Source organism: Meriones unguiculatus, chromosome 16 (genome assembly GCF_030254825.1).
Source record: "Meriones unguiculatus strain TT.TT164.6M chromosome 16, Bangor_MerUng_6.1, whole genome shotgun sequence".
NCBI classification, from domain to species: Eukaryota; Metazoa; Chordata; class Mammalia; order Rodentia; family Muridae; genus Meriones; species Meriones unguiculatus.
Window position 1 is genome coordinate 61,234,486 of NC_083363.1, and position 5,647 is coordinate 61,240,132.

The 5,647-nt window shown below is 44.8% G+C and overlaps 1 non-coding gene across 1 annotated transcript; it reads right to left on the bottom strand.

Moving 5' to 3' along the window:
* Positions 1-3,384: 3,384 nt before the first annotated feature.
* Positions 3,385-3,499, bottom strand: LOC132648420 (small nucleolar RNA SNORD89). Its single transcript, XR_009586822.1, has one exon. It is a non-coding gene; the product is annotated as a small nucleolar RNA SNORD89 (small nucleolar RNA).
* Between the last annotated feature and the right edge of the window lie 2,148 nt (positions 3,500-5,647).

Genomic DNA, 5,647 nt, shown 5'->3' on the forward strand with positions numbered 1-5,647 from the left:
AAAAACAAAACAAAACAGAAAAAAACAGGACTGTGCTTTTGTAGCTTCTGGTGTGAAAATGTGTTCAGTGGGAGTAAGTGAAGACACTGAAAAGTGGACACGCAGCAACTCCTAAGCGGGCTCTGAAACAGTGTTCTTGGGCCACTATGAGCCTGTGCACTTGCAGGTGGGCCTTCGGCCAGGCTCCAGCAGCTCCCATTAGACAGCACGGTCTTTGTTATCTTGAGGACAAACTCAGCTGCTCCACAGCATTTTGGGGAAGGTCAGTGCTTCAGACAATGCAGCCTTCACTTTTCTCTTTAGACAGGTCCTGCCTATATAGCCCTGGAACTCATGATGTAGGCCAGTCTGGCCTTGAACTCAGAGAGCCTCTTGCCTCTGCAAGCTTAGTTTTGGGTTTTCAAAACACGTTTTTTCTGTGTAGCCCTGGCTGTCCTGGACTTACCTGGTAGACCAGGCTGGCCTCAAATGCAGAGATCCACCTGTCTCTGCCTCCGAGTGCTGGGATTACAGGTGTGCGCACCACTGTGCTCATGCTCCTTTTTTAAAAACGTCTGATAGACCGTTTTACTTTAAAAAATGATGAAAATTCCCTATATGGTGGTGTTTCTAGAAATACTGTATGGGGAATGCTCGTCAGCATTTGGCAAAAGTTGAAGGAAAGCAAGCTTGGCGGTTCTGTTTATTGTACAAGTTGCAGTGTTTTAGCAGTGGAGAAGAAACGGGAAATGTAGGCGTGACCCCCCTCTGAACTAACACTAAACAGCCGACTTTCTCAGTGCCCCCAGCGGCCACCACCATTGTGCAGATGGCAGTAGAACAACCGGTGGCCTAAACATTTAGAACGACAAGTTTCAAGGACTGAGGGAAACCGCCCTATAGCTGGCAGGCATGCTAATCCAGTGTGGCTGTGGCTGTAGACCAACTGCAAATTGAAAACTTACTGAATATCAGCATGGCAGCTTCTCAGGAAGGTTGTGTGTGTGCACTTGTCTTGATTGTGGCTCTTGCGCATGAACTCTGCAGCTGACAAATCCCCTGTCAGGATGTTAAAAGGATGGCTGCTTACGAGTTTAGTGAAATACATTTAACTTGCAGCTAACAAGAACAGAAATAGGACCCATGACCAAACTCTGAAACTTTATTTAACATGTTTTGTCCATAAGGCCAGTCACAGCCTTATTAAGCTTATACTAGATGGTATTTAATTATTTGTTCATTTTTAAAATGTACTTGCCAGCCAGGCGTGGTGGCGCAGACCTCCAGCACTTAGGGAGGGGGCGAGGCAGGTAGATCACTGTGACTTTGAGGCCAGCCTGGTCTACAGAGCGAGTCCAGGACACAGAGAAACCCTGTCTCGAAAAACAGACACAGATATATTAAAAATATAATTGCCAAGACAAACACAATATCCCCCAATAAGGCGCAAGCTTGGAAGGGACCCTCACAGTGAAAGCTGTACTAGAAAGGCACAAGCATCTCAAAAATCTCATACTTATGTGTATCAGAAAACAAGCTGTATGGTGACACACACAGGAAAAATTCAAATTGTCCCTCTTGATTTTGGAATTCCAAGTAAAATTCTCAAGTAAGGACCCTGCAATAAAGAAGGTTAAGATCGCAGTCTTGGTGTTACCAGGGAGACGGCGCCTGTTTACAAGAGCACCCATGCTTGGCAAACATCAGACATGTGAGTTTGTAACACCATAGAGGGCTCTTGGTTTAGCGTGTTTAAAGGATGGTGCACACACCAGTGCAGCCAGCCCTGTGGTCCCAGCTGTTTGGGAAGCCTGAAGCAAGATTGCCTAAACCTGGCAAGTTAAGTGCTGCCTGGGCAGCAAGTTATCTCAAAAAACAAACAAAAAAACTATAATCTTGAGAGTCCGTGAATAACCACAATCAACTTTTAAGTATAATTAAATGAGTTTAATTTTAACAGGTTAAATAACTTTGTGAAGTTTTTTAGTCCACCTTAAAAGTCTTCCAATTACCTGTTCAAAAGCAAAACAAAACACTAATCAGTAGGAATAAAGAGAACTTTTTTGTTTGTTTTTGAGACAGGATTTGTCTGTGTAGCCTTGTCTGTCTCAAACTCGATTTGTAGACCAGGCTGGCCTTGAACTCTTAAGAGATCTGCCTGCCTAGCGCTAGGACCACAGGCGTGCGCCACTGTGCCCGGCTGAGAGTAGAAGTTTTATAAAAACATTTTGGAATCCCAAAATACAAGCACTTAAATAAATCTCAGCGGCATTTATTAATGATTTAAGCAACTTTACAGAAACGATCACTAAGTTTATAGGCCCGTTCCCATTTACAGCTAACTTTAAGTAGCACACTTTGTACATTCTAGTTGACATTTCCAGGTAATTGTGGGTCTGAGTTTGATCTATACAGCACTTTGGACAGTATTTTAAGTAGCTCTTGGTAACAAAAGAATTTGAGAAATTAATAATTAGAAAAGTTTTACAGATTTGTTAAATTTTAGTAACTGCTTACTAAATCTAATTTCTTTTCCTCCTGATCTTTTCTTGTAATTACTGTCTATATTAGGAACATTCAAGACTTACAAAAGTCTGAGGTTTGGTAACTATAATGGGTCCATTGTAATACGGTTTCTCCGAGGCTTCTCATCAGCCCAGCACACAACCTACCACTTGTCAAAAAGAAGGACGTCCTCATGTTTTTTTCTTTTGGTTTTTCGAGACAGGGTTTCTCTGTTTAACAGAGCCCTGGATGTCCTTGCTTTATGGAGCAGGCTGGCCCACGAACTCCAGAGATCCACCTGCCTCTGCCTCCAGAGTGCTGGGATTAAAGGTGTGTGCCACCACACCCAGCTGCTGCTCATATTGTCAGTGAGTGGGCACAGATGGGTCAGCTCATGGCTTCGTTCTAAATTTTGCTGTAGTTGGATGCAAGAAGCTGCATGGCAGCCGCTTCACAGTTACGAGTGATAAAAGCGGACAGACTTCCTAAGGCTTAGAACACGAATGAGTTGGAAAAGGCACAGGCTGTTCTTCAGAAAGCTGCCCCTGGCTCAAGCCACATCTAGCATTAGGAAACGGTCAAGCAGTGTTTTCCTGACCTGTGGAAACAATGTCAAGGTCTAGCTAATAACAGATGCACACTGACTTAACCTTATTCTTCCCTGAGCAAATATCCCCCCCTCCTCCCAAAGAAACTGCTGCCGAATTTGGCTATCTTATTCTGGAAGGGATGTTACTTTTACAAGTCTTTGACTTGGTAAGTGTAGCTAAAGGAACACTGACACTGTGGTCGGTGTAGTCAGTCTACGACACTGATGGTTTCTCTTAGCATAGAACGGCCTTTCCTGGCCCCTCCCACTTGGGAAGTTGACCATAGGCAGGAAGCTTCCACCCTGGCATCACTGAGGTCAGACTGTGATTCGCTTCAGGAGGTTTTGTCATCGTGTGCCCACACAGAGAGCAAACTGTTGATGGAGACACTGCAATTCGGCCTTTTATTGTCATCATTCCTCAGCAGCCATAGGAAGCAACCATCTGGGAAGAAAGGGTCAAGACCCCAATCCATTCAGCATGTGAGACAATTACCTGCCAAGTGAGACCATGTGGTCACAACTACGGTTTTCTCCTGGGGGAGGCAAAATCAATACTGCAGAGTGAACGCCAGGAGAGCAGAACCACAGCAAACCTTCGTGTCACAGACTGCCTCTTTCATGGCCTCCAATCTTCACTATTCAATCAGAAGCGGTCCGCATGCCTGTAATCTCACCAATGAGAAGGCTGAGGCAGAAGGGCGGGGTGAATTCAAATTCAGATCAAACAATGAGACCCTGCCTTAAGAAAGTAATCCTGCAATGGCTAATAGTTAAAATACTTTACCTTGTTCTACCATGACATCTTGTTAACACCGGCTTCCTTAGCTGTCAGAATGATTCCTGGTATGTCTTAAAAGACAGAGCACTGTTTGACTTGATTTGGAACTGCTGTTTTCCTATTTGAACTGATCACACTGAGGTTCATCGAGAACTTGTAAAACCAACTTTGAGACTCCATACAAAGTGCTCAAAATCAGACAGACTTTCTGCTTCAACAGCTCACATTTATCGGTTGTACATTCCTTTCAGTAAAATTCACCATGTATTTTACTATGAGCAGCTGCAGGCAAACTAGAAAAACTGTGTGGTTAAGACTTCGTAAAGCATTACTTCTGTCTTAGACCTGGCTTGGCACTGGCTTCCTGCTGGGACAGCCTCTGCCATTCTCTGGAGACCTGGGGCAGCCCTGATGCTGATGTTCACCTATGAAGATGCAACATGGTGCCATGGGGATGCTGATGTTCCGCCTATGAAGATGGAACATGGTGCCATGGGGCTGACCCAGAGGCAGCTGTAGAGACAGTGTCCACGCACAAACAGGCTCAACATTAAACTCTCAGTCATTATCGATAAGAAAATCTCAGAGTTGTCCTGGACTCATTTATAAGGATGCAATTCCAGAGACTCACAAACCTCACTGGACGATTCCTGTGTATATGGAGGCAGCATGGACACTGTTGGAACATACCTACGGCTGCTGGACACAGTCATCATGCCACTTTGTTAAGCTCACTAGTAGTGACCACTAACCACTAAGCATGTGGTTCAAAATGGGAAAATTTCCCTTGTACCTATACCTGACAACAGGACCATCAAAGTCCTCCTATAGCCAGGCATGCCAAGTGGAATCTCTGTACACCTCCCTCCCGATTCCCAGGGGTTCTGCTGGCCATCCTTGTCCAGGAGTGGGCCAACATGCACAAGTTCCCAGGACCCTTCCCAGACTCCAGGGACTCCTGTTGGTCCCAGACAGGAAACACTGAGGATGCTATCCAAACATCAAACAGCGGTCACTGACAAACAGCAGATGGAGAAACTGTATCACACCTAGTTAGGGCTCAAGACCAGAACAGATCACTACAGACTAGAAATGGTCCCACTTAGATCAAGAAGTAGCTGATGGTGAATAAAGCATCTTGTGAGGAAAGATGAAGTACAAAGTTTTGCTCTGGAGAAAATGGAAAATAGATCTGAAAATGCCAGTGCATTTATTCCTAAGTCTGTGTGCAGAGGACGTGCTGTGAATTGAAGGTGACTATCTTTCACTTGGCAGAGCCTTGACCTGGAGAGTGAACCTAGATGGTTCCTGATGCACATCTATCTCCTGCCCTGTGAGCAGTTTCAGCAGATGGCATTAATGCAAAAAGCAAGAAAGACGGCGGATCAGTGACCTCTGACTTCTGGTGTCAGATAGGGATAGGCTTCTTAAAGCCTTCTTTCACAGGGTGAAGGGCACAGTGCTGCCTTTCAGAGAACCCAGGTTCAATCGCCATACCCACAAACCCCACCACCGTCTCTATTTCTGCTTCACAAGATCTGCTGCCCTCTGCTGGCCTCTCTCGGCACTAGCATGCAGACGGTGCGCAGTCGTACATACAGGCAAAGCATCCATACAGAAAAACTTGAAAAAAGAAAAGACAAGCACTCGGTTTATCACTGAAGTGTAGAGTGTTTTGAATCAAGAATATATTTTCTCTTTCCTGTGGGTAAAAAGTGGCACTTTCTACTCTCTGTAAATGTTTCGTGCTGAATGTTGGGATTGAGTATGCCAAATAAAATTGGTACATAAAA